The sequence below is a fragment of the Engystomops pustulosus genome, chromosome 1 (genome assembly GCF_040894005.1).
Source record: "Engystomops pustulosus chromosome 1, aEngPut4.maternal, whole genome shotgun sequence".
In the NCBI taxonomy this organism is placed as follows: domain Eukaryota; kingdom Metazoa; phylum Chordata; class Amphibia; order Anura; family Leptodactylidae; genus Engystomops; species Engystomops pustulosus.
Window position 1 is genome coordinate 289,012,320 of NC_092411.1, and position 19,347 is coordinate 289,031,666.

A 19,347-nucleotide genomic window follows, 5' to 3' on the forward strand; every position below is an offset into this window, starting at 1 on the left:
GGCCCCTCCACTGCCTCTTCCAACCTGTTCTGCTATAGGACTCGTCTCCGTCTCAGAAGCACTGTGTTAACCCGGCCTATCAACCCAGCTTGGGTCTGTCACCTCATCATCCTCCGATCCCTCAGTCTGCTCCCCCCTCGGACTTCCTGCCCTGACAACAACTTCACCACTGTCTGACAACCGTGTCTCCTCATCGTCCGACACCTCTTTACACACTTCTTCCACTACGTCAATAATGTCATCATCACCCACAGACTGCGACCGGTGGAAAACCTGGGCATCGGAAAATTGCTCAGCAGCAACCGGACAAGTGGTTTGTGACTGTGGGAAGGGTCCAGAAAACAGTTCCTCAGAGTATGCCGGTTCAAATGCCAAATTTTGCTGGGAGGGGGCAGACTGGGGGGAAGGAGGCTGAGGTGGAGGAGCTGGAGGAGTGCCGATTTCGGTGACATGGGTGGACTGCGTGGAAGACTGACTGATGGACAAATGGCTAGAAGCATTGTCTGCAATCCACGACATCACCTCTTCGCACTGTTCTGGCCTCAACAGTGCTCTACCACGAGTCCCAGTAACTTGAGACATGATGAACCTAGGGAGTGTAGCTCTGTGGCGTTCCCCTGCTCCCTCATCAGCAGGTGGTGTCTCACCCCGCCCAGGACCACGGCTTCTGACCCCTGCAGTAGTTGGACGCCCACATCCATGCCCTCGTCCTCTACCCCTAGCCCTCGGGTTAAACATTTTCAAAATTAAAGTGTAAACTTCAAATTTTTTTTTGTGTTTTTTTTTTTTTTTTTTAAACAAAACGATGCTATCCTATTGCTATGGCTAGTTTCTAACCTACACTGACAGCACACAACTGGATTTTGTGCTGTGCCAGATGACTTTGAGTTAGAAGAGAAATAAACGTAAAAAATAAATAAATCAGCAGACTGTGCCTAATTCAAATCAAACCCCTAATAAATTGTCCCACTTCGGTGTTTGAGGTGGATATGTATGTCACTAAGAGCTAAACACAAGTCTCCCTGCAAATTCCTCACAATATGGTACTTACTGCACTACTAATAGCAGCAAGCCCAGCCACAAGCAAACCAAAAAAAAAAGGCAATATAACGCTATTGTAGGCCTAAATAAGCCGTTGGGGTTCTCCTATGGCAATTTTCTAGCCCACACTCAAAGCACACTGCTTTGGCAGATTACTGTGAGTTCTAAAAAGAAATAAACGTAAAAAAAAATAAATCAGCAGACTCGGCGTAATTCAAATCAAACCCCTATTAACTTGTCCCACTTCGGTGTTTGAGGTGGATATGTGTGTCACTAAGAGCTAAACACAAGTCTCCCTGCAAATTACTCACAATATGGTACTAGCTGCACTACTAATAGCAGCAAGCCCAGCCACAAGCAAACCAAATAAAAAGGAAAATATAACGCTATTGTAGGCCTAAATAAGCCGTTGGGGTTCTCCTATGGCTATTTTCTAGCCCACACTGAAAGCACACTGCTTTGCCAGATTACTGTGAGTTCTAAAAAGAAATAAACGTAAAAAAAAATAAATCAGCAGACTCTGCCTAATTCAAATCAAACCCCTATTAACTTGTCCCACTTCGGTGTTTGAGGTGGATATGTGTGTCACTAAGAGCTAAACACAAGTCTCTCTGCAAATTACTCACAATATAGTACTAGCTGCACTACTAATAGCAGCAAGCCCAGCCACAGGCAAACCAAAAAAAAGTAAAATAAAACGTTATTGTAGCCCTAAGAAGGGCTGTTGGGTTCTTGTAGAATCACTCCTGCCTAACAGTAATCTACTAGCACCCTAACGCTGTCCCTGACCAGCAGAAGCTCCCTCCCTAGCGGCATCTAGACAGAGAATGATCCGAGCAGCGCGGGCAGGGGCTAGTCTATTCCAGGGTCACCTGATCTGGCCAGCCAACCACTGCTATCGACGTGTAAGGGTACCACGTCATGCTGGGTGGAGTGCAGAGTCTCCTGGCTTGTGATTGGCTCTGTTTCTGGCCGCCAAAAAGCAAAACGGCGGGAGATGCCGAGAGGCAGGAGCTTGAACAGGCGAAAGCTCACCTGGCAGCGGACCGCCAGCTCCATCCCAAGATTAGTCAGCCTCAGAGGCATCCATGCATGCTGCCCCTGCTGTTTCCTGTCCATTTTGCCTCCACGATCCTCCACAGCGTCCACCAATGTCTCATTTCTCAACTCTCTATACCCCAGACGCTGGAGCACGAGAGGATATGCAGCACATCATCCCTTTATCAAACGAGCTGTGTCAGGCAGAATTTTCAGGTGTTTCACCAGATACATAGTGAAACTCGGCCCATCTGTCGCCGCCATGTTGGAGACCTGAAGTTGCAATCATAGCAGCGCAATATGAATGCCCCATACTGTCGCTCTTAATCATGGAAGTCGTCTCCATGGCTGCCTCCACATGTCGTCCCCTTATCAAAAGAGCTGTGTCAGGCTCATTTTTTGGGTGTTTCACCAGATACGTTATGGAACTTGGTCACTATGTCGCCACCATGCTATGTTATCGACTAAATATACCGTCAACCTCTTGTTCACATAGGAAATCATTTCAGCGCTTCTTGCTCACCTCCTTTGGTGAAACCTGAGTCCATTTAGGGTATGTCGCCATGACACTCTCTAGCCTGCCGCTGCTGCCGCTGCCTCTGCATGCCGTCCCCTATAGTGTCAGGGTCAATTATTGGATGTTTTAGATGCTATATAGCCTCATTCTGACACTCTGTCATGGCCATGCTGTTGCCCATAATTTTGGCATAATGGTGCGATTAAGCAGCCTCAGAGGCATCCATGCATGCTGCCCCTGCTGTTTCCTGTCCATTTCCGTGGTGTTTCCATCCTTTTCTGAGGTTCCCAGGTGTTTGGCCAAGCTTCCCTGTGCAGAGCCTTGGTCCCCTTGAAAAATGCTGGAGTCTCCCATTGACTTCAATGGGGTTCGTTATTCGAGACGAGCACTCGAGCATCGGGAAAAGTTTGTCTCGAATAACGAGTACCCGAGGATTTTAGTGCTCGCTCATCTCTAATTATAACCTATACAGTCATGCTGGGGGCACATACTGGGGACACATGCTGGGGGCACATACTGGGGACACATAGTGAGGGACAGTGTTACTGAGCAGAAGCATCACTAGAGCCAGTGACGTAGGAGGCTTCTAGGGGTGTTATAACTTCTGCCTAAAAAGCTCCTAATAATAATCTCCGTCATAGCTGCTGAATAGGAGTAATAGTATGGGATCATAGAGAGGTTTTTACCTGGTTAAAACATTAAAATTACAGATGTTGCACCGAATCAAACCCAAAATCTGCTTAGGGCCATGAGGGTTATCAGTCCTCAGTAATGAATACACATTCTCATTGTTCCTTTCTTCTCTTAACATTCCATCACTTGTCCCCCTCCCCCCCCTCCTGTGTTCACTGAGACAAGGGGGGAAGGCAGCCCCCTCCTTCTTCCTGTGGTGTCTGTAGTACTACATGTCCCAGCATACCAGGAGAACAAAGAAGGAATCTAACACACCATTGTAAGTTCACTGTATCATCCTACACAAATTGCAAAAACTTTTGACCACAACCTTCAAACTTTAGGTGTATTATAAAGTTTTACACTACATTTCTGATGTTATTAAACATACATCACAAGATTTCTCAGGTCCAAGCCTGCATTGAACAATGTCCACAATTGTGTGCTGTGCTTTCCTCACATCTGGTAACTCTGATGAAATACCACTAGCACTTCACATCATATAGACAAAACACATATTTATATCTTTGCCATAATCTGCAGGACTGTATAATGGAATAAACTCATAGAACATCTACAGTATCTGGCAAGAGTCAGCTCAGGGAAACCAATTGGGACTGCACAACCGTCCAGGAGCTCTCCCCACAGAAGACCAAAATCCGTAACAAATATGTTACTACCCGGGTTTTTGGACTTTGAAGTTCTGAAAGGTTATTCTTAGATAAGCAGGCACAGTCTCCTACATTTATTCCCTGGGTACTATATCTTAGTTGTCTTCTAAAGTTACAGCAATACAGCTAAATACAGCTAAATACAGCTGAGCGGACTGTGGGTGCGAATCCAAAGATCTTTAGGCAATGCATTATTCCTCATACCACTGCTCTATTAAAGTGAGATGCCCCCTACAGGAGAAACATCTGAAGACTATGTCTTTGTTCTGTGCAGAGCCCGCACTTTTTCTAATCCAGTCTTGACTGGATATATTCCAGTGTGGGGGTTGGGTCTAGGTGCCACATTGCATGCACATGTCTCCCGCCAGTCTGTTTCTTTGTTTCCATACATCAATTCATCCACCATTTTAGGGTGGAGGCAGAACCTTTCCTGAATGTTGTCTTTGTCTTTTATCTGTCCAACGTTTTTGTCCGTCATCGTCATAACACTCATACAACACACAATTTCTTATGGCTGTTTCTTTATAACCTCCTCTGGTCACTTCCTCTGTAACTTTCTTCTATCCACTTGCAATTTCCATCATATCATTATTATGCAACCAGCCTTTGTTCTTTTAAGAACCTTTCCATTTACCAACATACAAACAACCATCTTTTGATATACTTGTCCTTTTCCAACATTCTCTGACATCCTTTTACAGCCTCTTTTCCCTCTTTCTCTTTCAAGATCCGTAGTACTGGTTTCCCTCTGAATTGCCTCTCATCCTACCTAGCAAATTTTTCCCATAATTTTCTATATATCTCTAGTGCCGGCACACACTCGCGGTCACTCTTCCATAGGGCAGTATCAACCACTTTTATTTAATTTAGTAAATTTTTTCCTAAACCGTTTGCCCGTCAAGAAATGACTGCAGCCCCCTTCATTGAAGCAGCTCTGGATCCTACCACACAAAATAAATTTATAAAGTCCCACTGTCCAAACTCAGTCTACTTTGTCTCAAGCGAATTATGATCCACCAACTGCTCTTCTAGGTGACTCTTTAGGTAGGGGCTATTCCAGGATGTAATCTTTCTTAAAACCAGTACAGTACAGTATCACAATAGCGCTATCAAACACACATGTTCAACTCACACAATACCCATATACACTACCACACATCACATGGAGTTTTCAAATAAACTAACAAGATTCTTTGGACTGGGCAATATAGGCATGCAACTCACCGGACGTGGAACAATCCAAACAAGGAGAGACAGAGCAAATTGTAAGAAAAAGCTTCTTACCTTTTTGTGCAGCTGCATGGTCTGTCTGTCCTGAAAGGATGATCCCTAAATTGTCCGGTAGGCGTCATGCAAACCCATGTCTCTGTTCCAGCGCCAAGTTTTGTCAGGGAAATATCCCCATATCTCGATGTGATGTGTTTCCAGATCACTGTATAGTATGAGCTGCTCGGTGAATCACTCAGACCTTCACATGTTTGAGAGAATTCCCATTTATTTAGGTTGCAGACAGTTTTTATAGGTTCTTGAGACAAAGGAACCTACTGACCATACCCACATTCCAATAGCCTCTGAAAGATGATCTGTGTACTTGGGGGGGGATGATAGAAGAACAGTTTCAAACTGGGATTCTATTCCCTCACAAGGTCATGGATAGAGATGAGCGAACATACTCGTCCAAGCTTGATGCTTGTTTGAGCATTAGCATAATCGTGACTGCTCGGATGAGAAAATGGCATCTCCCAGCATCAGAAACAGAGCCAATCACAAGCAAGGAGACTCTGCACTATACCCAGCATCATGTGGTACACTTACATGTCGATAGCAGTGGTTGGATGGCCTGATAAGGTGACCCTGGAATATACCAGCCCCTGCCCACGCTGCTCGGATCTGGATGCCGTTAGGGAGAGAGCTGCTGCTGGTCAGGGAAAGCGTTAGGGTGTTCTATTAGATTAGTGTTACCCAACAGCCTTGTTAGAGCTACAATACCGTTATATATATATATATATTTTTTTATTTTTGTACTTGCTTGTGGCTGGGCTTGCTGGCACTAGTAGTGCAGCTATTTTGATGAATTTGCAGGGAAACTTGCGAGCATTATATTTAGCTCTTAGTGAAACACATATCCATCTCAAACACCTAAGTGGGACATTTATTAGGGGTTTGATTGAATTAGGCAAAGTCTGCCGTTTTTTTTTTTTTTTAAAGTGAAAGTCACAGGCATTGCACAAAATCAGTGTAGGTTACAAACTAGCCATAGAAATCATCTTCTGTGGTTGCTGTCTGATTTCTTCTTCATGTTTTTTAATAAAAAAACAAAAAAACACAAAAATCCCAAAAAAACAAAAAAAATTCAGTTTATTTCTGTTTTGTCAATAAAATAGACTTTAATTTTGAAAATGTTGAACCCAAGGGCAAGGGGTAGAGTACGTGGGCGTGGGCATCCAATTACTGCAGGGGTCAGAGGCCGTGGTTCTGGGCGGGGTGAGACACCACCTGCTGATGAGGGAGCAGGGGAACGCCGCAGAGCTACACTCCCTAGCTTCATGTCTCAAGTTACTGGGACTCGTGGTAGAGCACTGTTGAGGCCAGAATAGTGCGAACAGGTGATGTCGTGGATTGCGGACAATGCTTCAAGTAATTTGTTCACCAGTCAGTCTTGCACGCAGTCTACCCATGTTACCCAAGTGAGCACTCCTCCAGCTCCTCCACCTCAACCTCCTTCCCCCCAGTCTGCCCTCTCCCAGGAAAATTTGGCATTTGAGCCGGCATACTCTGAGGAACTGTTTCCTGGACCCTTCCCACGGTTCCAAACCACTTGTCAAGTTGCTGCTGAGCTCTTTCCCGATGCCCAGGTTTTTATTGTTGACGTAGTGGAAGAAGTGTATAAAGAGGTGTCGAACGAAGAGGAAACATGGTTGTCAGACAGTTGTGAAGTTGTTGTCAGGGCATGAAGTCCGAGGGGGGAGCAGACTGAGGGATCGGAGGATGATGAGGTGACAGACCCAAGCTGGTTTGATAGGCCGGGTGAACACCATGCTTGTGAGACGGAGGCAAGTCCTATACGAGAACAGGTTGGAAGAGGCAGTGGTGGGGCCAGACAGAGAGGCAGGGCCAGAGCTGGTGCAACAGCGCCAAATGTTTCACGTAGTGAAGCTCCCGTGGCGAGGGCTAGATTTTCTGAAGTCTGGAGGTTCTTTAACCCCTTAACGACTTGGCCTTTTTTAGTTTTTTCACTTCCATTTTTCACACCCCACCTTCAAAAATCTATAACTTTTTTATTTTTCCACATAAAGAGCTCTGTTATGGCTTATTTTCTGCGTAACAAATTGCACTTCATAGTGACGGTATTTAATATTCCATGGCGCATACTGGGAAGCGGGAAAAAAATTCCAAATGCAGTGAAAATGGTGAAAAAACACATTTGCGACGTTTTCTTGTGGGCTTGGATTTCACAGCTTTCACTCTGCGTCCCAAATGACATGTCTACTTTATTCTTTGGGTTGCTACGATCACAGCGATACCACATTTGTACAGGTTTTATAATGTTTTCATACATTTAAAAAAATTAAAACCTCCTGTACAAAAATTTTTTTTTTGATTTTGCCATCTTCTGGCGGTAATAACTTTTTCATACTTTGGTGTACGAAGCTGTGGGTGGTGTCATTTTTTGCGACTTTTGATGGCGTTTTCATTGCTATCATTGTTAGGACTGTGCTACCTTTTGATCACTTTTTATTAATTTTTTTATATTTTCCAAAATGGCAAAAAAATGTCATTTTTGACTTTGGACGCTATTTTCCATTACGCGGTTAAACGCAGTGAAAAACCGTTATAATATTTTGATAGATCGGACATTTTCGGACGCGGTGATACCTAATGTGTTTATGATTTTTACTGTTTATTAATATTAATATCAGTTCTAGGGAAAGGGGGGTGATTTGAATTTTTAGGTTTTTTTAATATAATTTTTTTTTTTTAAACTTTTTTTTACTTTTACTTTAACTATTTTTCAGACTCCCTAGGGTACTTTAACCCTAGGTTGTCTGATCGATCCTACCATATACTGCCATACTGCAATATGGCAGTATATGGGGATTTTACTCCTCATTCATTAGGTTAAAACAAGACAGCTTCGGGCCTTCGTGAGGCCCGATGCTGTCATGGCAACGGATCACCGCTCCCCGTGACGTCATCGGGGAGCGGAGATCCGCGCCAAGATGGCGGCGCCCATGCGGCGCCATCTTTTTGAAGCCTCCGGCAGCATTGCTAGCACCGATCGCGGGTGTTACCGGTAAGCCTTTGCTGCAATATGCAGCAAAGACTTACCGGCTATGGAGAGGGCTCGGCCCGCGAGCCCTCTCCATGCACCGGGACCCGGCGCGCGCCGTACTAGTACGGCGCGCGTCGGGAAGGGGTTAATGAAACAGCGGATGACCGACAGACTGTGGTGTGCAACCTGTGCCAAACCAGGATCAGCAGGGGTTCCATATGCGCAGGCATATGAATGCTAAACACCCCACTCAATGGAATCAAGGCTGTTCACCACCGGCCGGACACACCACTGCTCCTTCCCCTGTGTCATTTGCTGCCTCTGCTAGTCAGCCCCCGCCTTGGACCCCGGCACAAGCACCTCCCGCGCGAAAACCACACCTTTGCCTCCACGATCCTCCGCAGCGTCCACCAATGTCTCCATGCGCAGCATTTAGCTGTCTATACCCCAGACGCTGGAGCGCAAGAGGAAATACAGTGCAACCCACCTACAAGCTTAAGCTCTCAACGTGCACATCTTCAAATTACTCCGCCTGGAGATGCTGCCCTATAGGCTGGTAGAGACCGAGGCCTTTCGCAAACCTCATGGCAGCGGCCGCCCTTCGGTATTCGTTCCCCAGCCGCCTCTACTTTTCCCGATGTGCCGTCCCTGCCCTGCACCAGCACGTGTCAGACAACATCATCCGTATCCTGACCAACACCGTTTCTGACAAGGTCTACCTAACCACAGACACGTGGACAAGTGCTGACGGCACATTGGGTTAACTTGGTGGAGGCTGGGACCGAGTCTGATCCTGGTGCCGCTCATATACTAACGACGCCAAGTATTGCGGGGCCTACCTCGGTCACGGTCTCTCAGGCCTACTATGCCTCCTCCTCCATCTCCTCCTCCGAATTACCATCCGTGGGCATGGCGCCATAAGTCGGTAGCTCTAGGCGCAGCAGCAGTGGCGCCGCTAAGCGACAGCAGGCAGTGCTCAAATTGCTGAGCCTAGGCAATAAAAGGCACACCGCCCAAGAGCTATTACAGGGCATCACGGCGCAGACCGATCTGTGGCTGACACCGCTGAACCTGAAGCCAGGCATTGTTGTGTGTGACAACGGCCGTAACCTAGTGGCGGCTCTGCAACTCGGCAGACTGACACATGTGCCATGTCTGGCCCATGTGTTATAGCTCATTGTTCAGTGGTTGCTCAAGACATACCCCAATCTGTCTGATTTGCTCACGAAGGTGGGCCGCATCTGTGCGGATTTCAGAAAGTCCAGCACAGATGCTGCCACTCTCAGGGCAGCGCAGCGCAGCGCCGCCTCCAACTGCCTGCTCACCGACTGTTGTGTGACGTGCCTACGAGGTGGAATTCAACATTAACCATCTTATCCAGAGTTTACCAGCAGCGCAGTGCGATTGTAGACTGCCAGATATCAACTTCCACCAGAACTGGTAGTCAGGTCAGTCAGCTTCCTCAAGTCTACAATGAGGAGTGGACATGGATGTCTGACATCTGTCAGGTGCTGAGTAACTTTGAGGAGTCAACACAGATGGTCAGTGGCTTTGCGCTCGTCACAAGAGATGGGGGAAGAAGATTCCCTTGTTGATAGCCAGAGCACCCTCCGGTCGGTTTCTCAGCGCGTATCGGAGGAGGTGGAGGAGGAAGAGGAGGAGAATGTTGGCGAGACAGAAGAGGGAAACATTGCTCAGTCCTTAACTGTTCAGCGTGTATGGGCAGAAGAAGAGGAGTTGCAGGAGGAGGAAATGGAGAGTCAGGCCAGTGAGGGGAGAGAATTCTTGCACGTTGGGACTCTGGTGCATATAGCAGATTTCATGCTGGGCTGTCTATCCCGTGACCCTCGCGTTCAAAGAATTTATTCCAGGGGGCGTGGCCTGGATGAGCATCAGGGCAGACGTGCTGTGCTGAGCTCCGTCTTGAAGGCCTAAAGCGACTGAAATATAGAGACCTAGGACACCAAAGGAAAGCTCAAAACCGGTTCTACACATCTTTACCGGTATGATGACCAGGAAAAGGCTGGCGAAAAGGGGACCAAAACGTTTAACAGACTTCTTCTCTGCCAGAGCGATCAGGCAAGAGGTCTCCCAAAATGGCGCCGCGGGAACACACAGCGCGTCTAACTCACCATCAGGGAGATGCAGCGCAGAGCAGTCGCTATCAAAGGTTAGTGGAGCCCTGCAATCTCCGGAGAGCTGCCTATCGGGGAGCGGAGACCCGATTTCGCCGAGGGGAGATCACTTACCCCAAGACTCGCCTGGAGGAATCCACAAGATGGCGGCCGTCACCGCATGGCAGGGTGAGTCTCCACGCTGCAGCCCCGATAAACAAAGGCCTCGCTTGTCATCCACCCCAGGGATAGGAGAGGAGGCAGAGGGGGAACGGGCTGCAGATACAGACCCACTATCAGATTTCCCATCCACTGAACAAGCGGCATCGGAATCATTTATAAAAGGAATGATGTTAGCGTTTCGCAACTCTCTACAGAAGGACTTCTCTGCCAAGTTGGCCACTACTCAGGCTGATTTAGAAGAATTAGGAACCAGAGTGGACCATCTGGAGAATAAGATGGGAGAGGTGACAAGTTCACACAATGAGCTGATTGAGGCTCACTACTCTCTAGAGGAGGAAGTGCAAGCAATAAAAAGTAAAATGGCAGATATGGAAGATAGGGGAAGGCGGAACAATGTGAAGATCAGAGGGATCCCCGAGTCAGTGGACCCATCAGAATTAAGGGACTACGTTACATCCCTTCTTCAAAAAGTATTACCTTCCATACCGCCAGCAGAATGTCTCCTCGACAGAATCCACAGATTGCCTAAACCAAAAGGGGTTCCAGAGAACCTTCCAAGGGACGTTATTACCCGCATACACTATTACCATGTGAAGGAAGCATTAATGCTACATACTAGAAAAGCAAACCATCTTCAGGAACCGTATGAGAATCTTAAGATTTTTGCGGACTTATCGCAGGCAACACTCCAAATGAGGAAGAAATTTTACCAGACAACCATAACCCTGCGCAACAACAAGATCCTGTACAAGTGGGGTTTCCCCACAAAGCTAATAATCCGAAAGGATGGCACTACACACGTTCTAAATAATCCAGAGGATGGACCCCAGCTGCTGAACTCATGGGGAATTAACATTGAAGAAGCCACGCATGACAGGAGCTCCAAGAAGCCATCCACAATCGAAAAAGACTGGCAATCGGCCTAAGGTGTCCAAGGTCCTTTACTGAAGCAACCTCAACAGGCCAAGAGAGGTACCAGGTGGACTTTATAACCCCAATATGGTGCAGGTTATTTCATCTCCTGCAAATTATTACATGTTATTTGTCTTTCAATTTGCTATTATGTTTAGCTATACGGTGAGGTGGAAGCAGCAGGAGCCATACTTCCCGGCTTTCACCGGAAAAGTTTTAAATGTTTGTTATCTGTTAACAGGTTATTACAATTCTAAGGCTAGGCAGGCTGTTACTCACACATATGTAAAAAAAATGGTCACCCGGAGAGTACCAAAAGCATTAGATAGGAAAAAAGATGGGAATTAAAGTGATGAGTATGAATGTGAAGGGGCTAAACTCACCATTCAAGAGGGCATCTATATGGAAAGACGCAAAAAGGGAGAGAGCGGAAATAATTTGTCTGCAAGAAACTCACTTTATGAAGGGTAATTGCCCAACATTTAGGAATAACAGGTATCCCCAAATCTACATGGCAAACGCGATGGTTAAAAAAGCAGGGGTTCTAGTAGCATTCAGGGATGACCTAGAAGTGAAGATATCAGAGACTGAGAGTGATGAGTTAGGGAGATACATAGCAATTGTGTGCACTATTAACTCTATTCCGTTCACAATAGTGAATATATATGCACCTAACAAGTCACAGATAAGATTTCTAAACAAGACTATAAAGAAAATAAGAAAGATCCAAAAGGGGAACTTACTAATGTTTGGAGATTTTAATATAATCCCCGACTCTGATATGGACACAACAGCAAAAAATAGGTTACCCATCCCATCGTTGACTAAATGGCTTCATAAAGAGGCCCTTTATGACACGTACAGGTGCTTGAACGCCTCGTCTAAAGAGTATTCATTTTACTCGCACAGACACAGATCCTTTTCAAGGATAGATTTATGCCTAACAGACAGCAGAGCACTGACATACATAACAGAGGTGAGCATAGGTAATATGACTTGGTCTGACCATTCTCCTATTTATGCCACGCTTACAATATCGAATAATCTTCCTTCTCAATGGTACTGGAGAAACGCTCCATTTATATATTCCCTTCCCTCATATAAAGAAAAAATTTCACAAGCCATACTAGAATATTTCCAACATAACGTAGAATTACGAGTAGACCTGTTCAACCTTTGGCTTGCTCACAAAGTAGCAGTAAGAGGTACACTTATGAAGTTGGGATACCAATTCCAAAAACAAAAAAATAAGAAAGTACAAACACTTTTAAAAGATCTAAAAAAAATAGAAAGTGAGTTAAAACATGATCCCAGTCAAGTGAATAATACAAAACTTACAGAAACACGACAAGCCTTAAGAGCCACTCTTTTATCGGACTATGAAAAGGAACTACAGTCCATTAGAGCTTCATATTACACGGCTCACAATAAACCTAGCAAGCTAATGGCCAATAAGGTTAAGCCCAAGAGAACAAAAACAACTATCCCATATATGTTAAAGCCGCAAGATACACAACACAAAGAAACTCACCCCATGAAAATTGCCAATATATTTAGTACTTATTACTCGTCCCTGTATAACTTGAAAGAGGACCAACATACCCCCCAACCCTCTTTAGAAGCAATTAATTCATTTCTAGAAAAGGTCCATCTTCCAAAACTAACAAATCTCCAAAAGGAGTCCCTAAACAAGCCTATCTCTGCAGAAGAAATAGCTACTACCATAAAACAACTCAAAAAACACAAAGCCCCAGGTCCCGACGGCTTCTCAAATGAATATTATACATCATTTGGGCATCTTCTCATCCCTTATCTCACATTAACCTTCAATGCAGCGATGGAAAAGGGCTCCTTGCCCCAAGAAATGCTTAAGGCCACCATTATCACATTACCTAAGCCAGGAAAGCCGCCGACAATGCCCCAAAACTTCAGACCCATCTCACTATTAAATAGTGACACAAAGCTTTATGCAAAGATCATTGCAAATAGACTCCTGCAGGTACTTCCTGACCTGATACACAACGACCAGGTGGGCTTTACCAAGGGTAGGCAGGCACCGGATGGTACTAGGAGAATTATAGACATTATGAAAATAATGGAGGGCTCTCGAACGCCTTCTCTGCTCCTTACGCTGGATGCGGAGAAGGCGTTTGATAGGATCCATTGGACCTATGCTTTCGAGGTTATGAGCAAGTTTGGAATGGAGGGCCCAATAAAGAATGCCATTCAGGCACTATATACTTCTCCGTCTGCGACAGTCATGGCAAATTCGGTTATGTCGGTTCCATTTAACATCACGAATGGAACACGCCAAGGGTGTCCCCTATCCCCACTAATATTTGTAATGGTTATGGAACCGCTGGCGGAATGGATTAGATGTGACCCCAACATAAGAGGGGTAAACGCAGGCTTGAGACAGCATAAGATTGGATTGTTTGCGGACGACGTGATCCTAACTCTGACCTCTGTCACAGAGTCTCTTAGAGCCACCCAAAGAGCCTTACAAGCCTTTAGCCAAGTATCCTACTATAAAGTAAATGAGAGTAAATCACAGATATTAGGAATTCATGTCCCGCTACAATTAGAATTAGAAGTAAGAAAGGAATTTCCGTTTCAGTGGGTCAAGACACATATCCCCTACCTGGGAATAAAACTATGCAGCCCCGTAAAAAACTTAGCATCTATCAACTTGGAACCACTTGGTAAAGACCTACAGAAAGAATTGGACTCCTTATCAAAACAAGAAATATCATGGTGGGGGCGTACAGTACTATATAAAATGTTGGTTCTCCCAAAGATACTGTATTGATTCCAATCCTGGTGATACTGGTGATTCCAATCCCAAAAAGAACACTAAATCAATTACAAAGGCAGATGTTAAATTTCATTTGGAATAACCGAAAACCAAGAGTTGCGGCTGTCACTCTGTACATGTCAAGGGAAAAGGGAGGCCTGGGAGTCCCTAATATAAGGAATTACCACAGGGCAATAATAGCACAACAACTAAAAAAATGGTGTGCCCCGGTGCATAATACTAGTTGGCCTACAATTGAAGCTCACATGGTGGGAGATAGACTATTACACCAACTATTAATAGCACAAGTGGCACAACCGATTAATATTACTCAGGAACAATGGGGTCCCACAATAAGTTCCTCAGTTGGGGTATGGAATAGCTTGGTTAAGGCACTCCAAAAGGTCTCCCCCAGTAAAGAAATAAAAATTCCGTTGAGGGCTTTGGAATTTATGATAACAAATATATCATTAAAAACTTGGACAGAAAGAGGTATACATTACGTTGCAGATCTCTTTGGACAAGATGGTATTAAGCCCTTCTTGCAATTAAGCTTAGAATTTGGCTTAGAAGACACAGAAATATTCAAATATATTCAAGTATCGCACTGTGTTAGAGGTATGGTAAAGCAATCAGTTGAAATCCCATTAGGCTTGGCAAACTTATTCACACCAGATCTACCTTGCCCCAAATTTGACACACATTATCTCTATGAATTATTCCAAAACGAGGGAAGCGAAACTTTATCCAGTCCAGTACTTAAATGGCAGGCAGACCTGGGGAGACAGCTCCTCCCAAAGGAATGGAAGGTAGCTAATATGTGGGTCAAAAAAGCCACAGCTAATGCAAACATGATGGAGGTACACCTGAAATGTGTCACTAGATGGTACCTGACCCCGGCTAGACTGGCACAAATATACCCCGAGGCATCAGACAGGTGCTGGAGGTGCCACAAGGAAAAAGGAACAATACTCCACATATTCTGGTCTTGTCAAGTGTTAAAAACATATTGGAAAGAGGTGTTTCAATTATGCTCTGAGGTATCCAAAAGGGAAGTAACAATTAATCCGTCATTGGCTCTTTTGGGCCTTGATGTGGGAAAGATCCATATCAAGTCCAGGAGACTAGTAAACCACATTCTCATGTCAGCAAAACTTTTAATAACAAGACATTGGAAATCCTCATCCCCTCCTAATATGAGTCAATTAAATGGCTTTTTGGCAGAACACTGCGCCTTTGAGAGGCTGATAGCGCTGAGGAATAAAAGAATCCCAGCCTTCCAAGAAATGTGGAATCCCTGGCTCACATTGTACCCGAGTCTATCACCAATAATCAGAGGCCTGAGCGAATAAGAAGACGGGGAAAAAGGGGAATAAGGGTTAGGCAGAGGAGTGTCACTTCGTCACATTATCATACTATGATAGAAAAATTTGTTATCGATATGAATGTAATGGTACTCACACTTTAGGACAGATGACCAAGAAGCAAAAGAGTAATACTGCTTGCCTACTAGTTTAGTTAAAGTTATATCTGTTTTATGTACAATATATATTTGTTTACTCTAGATTTTACATTTACCTTTTATGTTAAGTCTACACCCAAAAATGAAGTAAATGTGTAAAGAATGAGGACAAGTCAAGACAATAAGAATTGTAGAGAAATAGACAAACCATATGAATATACACGATTGGAATTATTCGTTCTATATTAGATTAGTAATGAAGATGTACAATGTATGCACGTAGCAAGGATCTAGAAATATAAAGGACGTAACAGGCAAAGTTCATGTGTTTCATGTGACTTCCTAACGTTCGTAAAGAGAAGAGTAATTTGTGTATATTATTGTTTCTATATGTATGACTTGTATTGTTAATATAAAAGGAAAATTCAATAAAAATTTATTTCGGGGAAAAAAAGAATTTATTCCAGCACTGATTACTGGGTTTTCACTCTCTTGGACCCACGGTAGAAGCAAAATCTTTCCACTCTCATCCCTGCAGAGGAAAGGAGTGTGAGAATGCATGAATACAAGCAGGCCCTGGTGCACAAGCTGAAACAGTATTTCCCTTCTGACAGCGCTAGCGGCAGAGGGCGTACTTCTGCTTGACAAGTAGCGAGGGACAGTAGGCGAGCAGGCAGCTTGTCCAGCACTGGCAGGGGTACGCTTTACAAGGCCTTTGCCAGTTTTATGTCACCCCAGCAAGACACTGTCACCTGTCCCCAGTCTCGGCAGAATAGGGCTGATCTTTACAGAAAGATGGTGAGGGAGTACGTAGCTGACCATACCATTGTCCTAAATGATCACACAGCTCCTACAACTACTGGGTTTCAAAGCTGGACATGTGGCCCGAACTGGCGCTGTACGCCTTGGAGGTTCTTGTCTGCCGTGCCGCTAGCGTGTTGTCAGAGCGGGTTTTCAGTGCAGCTGGTGGCATCATCACCAATAAGCGTAAACGCCTGTCGACTGACAGCCCTGACAGGCTGATGCTTATCAAGATGAATCAAGCCTGGATTTCTCACGATTTCCATTCTCCACTAGGTGAAAGCAGCTCAACCTGAATAATTCTCATGCATGCACTCCTCCTCCTCATTCTCCTCCTTCTCCTCCTCTTTGTACACTAAAGCAGAGACAACTGGCTATTTTTTGCCAGGGCCAACTGGCTCTAGCTATAGTATTCTATGTATTTAATTTTTCTGGAGGACCACCTACCCGGTCCTCTGTTTTGAAAACTTTTTTGGACTGCCACATACAGGCACTATCCAAATGTTATTGTCTCCACAGCAGTCTCCACACGTCATCTTTATAGCAGCCTCCACACGTCGTCTCCATTGCTACCTCCACACGTCGTCTCCATAGCTGCCTGCAAAAGTCGTTCACATAGCTGCCTCCATACATCGTCCCTTTAGCAAACGAGCTGTGCCCGTCAAAATTTTGGGTTGTTTTAATGGCTTCCCCATCAAACTTGTTAACTTTGTCGCCACCCTGCTGTGTTATCCTCAAAATATACCACCAAACTTTTATCACTTATCGATATTATTTCAGCGCTACTTGCGCATCTCTTTACATTCTTCTCCCCCGCCATAACCAGGCCAAATACTTATAAGACCAGTACTACACTTGATCTTATACAAAAGGTTTTTAGAAGTGCTGTTTGTAGCCCCTGCCTGCTTTGAAAATGATAATTTTTTCAAAGTAAAAATGCTTCTGGCCTCCAGGCCCATTTAGGGTGGGGAGGAGCCGAGAGGCAGGAGCTTGAACAGGCGAAAGTTCAACTGGCAGCGGACCGCCAGCTCCATCCCAAGATTAGGCAGCCTCAGAGGCATCCATGCATACTGCCCCTGCTGTTTCCTGTCCATTTCGCCTCCACGATCCTCCACAGCATCCACCAGTGTCTTCATGTGCAGCGTGTCTATGCCCCAGATGCTGGAGCGCAAGAGGAAATACAGCACATCGTCCCCTTAGTAACAAGCTGCAGGCTACATTTTCGGATGGTTTACCGGCTGTGATTTTCTGGTGTTTTATATGGGTCACTCATTTTGATAATGGAGTGTGCGTCCCCCCCCCCCACATGCCTCCACACATTGTCTCCATAGCAGCCTCCACACGTCCTCTCGATAGCTGCCTTCACACATCGTCTCCATAGCTGCCTCCACACGTCGTCTCCATAGCTGCCTCCACACGTCGTCTCCACAGCTGCCTCCACACGCTGTCTCCATAGCTGTCTCTACACGTTGTCTCCATAGCAGCCTCCACACGTCGTCTCCATAGCAGCCTCCAGACGCCGTCTCCATAGCTGCCTCCAAAAGTCGTCTCCATAGCTGCCTCCACATGTCGTCCCCTTAGCAAACGAGCTGTGTCAGGCTCATTTTTCGGGTGTTTCAACAGATATGTTATGGAACTTGGTCACTATGTCGCCACCATGCTGTGTTATCGACTAAATATACCGTCAACCTTTTGTTCACATAGGAAATCATTTCAGCGCTTCTTGCTCACCTCTTTTGGTTTCTCTCTGCCGTCATAACCAGGCCAAATACTGATACGTACAATACTACACGTTATCTTCGCCAAAAGGAATTTTTTTAATTGGTTTGAAGCCTGAGTCCATCTGGGGTATGCGCCATGCCACTCTCTAGCCTGCAGCTACCTCCGAATGCCGTTCCCTATAGTGTCAGGGTCAATTATTGGGTGTTTTAGATGCTATCTCGCTTCACTCGGTCACTCTGTCATCGCCATGCTGTTGCCCATAATTTTGGCATAATGGTGCGATTAAGCAGCCTCAGAGGCATCCATGCATGCTGCCCCTGCTGTTTCCTGTCCATTTCCATGGTGTTTCCATCATTTTCTGAGGTTTCCGGGTGTTTGGCCAAGCTTCCCTGTGCAGACCCTTGGTCCCCTTGAAAAATGCTCCAGTCTCCCATTGACTTCAATTTGTTATTCGAAACGAGCACTCGAGCATCGGAAAAAGTTCGACTCGAGTAACGAGCACTCGAGCATTTTAGTGCTCGCTCATCTCTAGTCATGGACAAATATAGGCACATTCCTCTTCACATGAAATGACAAAGAATACCTGATCAAAGTGGACTATTTCTCCAACTTATGGGAAGTGGGCTATGCACAGGATACAAGCACTCAAGACCTTTTTTGCCATGTATAGCATTCCTGATACTATTTTCTCTGACAATGCTGCTCAATTTACTTCAGAAGGGTTTAAATGATTCAGCAAGACATGGGAATTTGACATCATCAGACATCATCTCCAGGATATCCCCAAAGTAATGGGAAAACAAAGGCAACAGTAAAAACAGTTAAATACTAATGTGAAAAGCAAAGCAGACAGGTTCAGACATATACCTGTCTATACTGGGTCACAGAAACACCCCCACACAAGGCCTCCACAGCAGCAAAAGATCTGCCTAAACTTTATAGAAATGATAATATGTGGATACAACCAAGTAGAAAGTATGACAAACAAAGACAAAAGGCAAAGGTAGTCCAGAAACTAGGGCCTCAGACTAATGGAGTTAAAACAGAGGACAGACGGAGACTAAGGGGAAATCCATATGAGCGGATGTGTGCCATGACCTGCAAGGCAATGGATACTCCATAGCAAGCTGAGCAGCCAATGCTGCTA

General features: G+C 45.2%; 1 long non-coding RNA gene across 1 annotated transcript in view; it reads left to right on the top strand.

Moving 5' to 3' along the window:
• The window catches only part of LOC140113519 (uncharacterized), a 136,911-nt gene that overhangs the window by 116,809 nt on the left and 755 nt on the right, over positions 1-19,347 (top strand). The gene's annotated exons all lie outside the window — the stretch shown is intronic.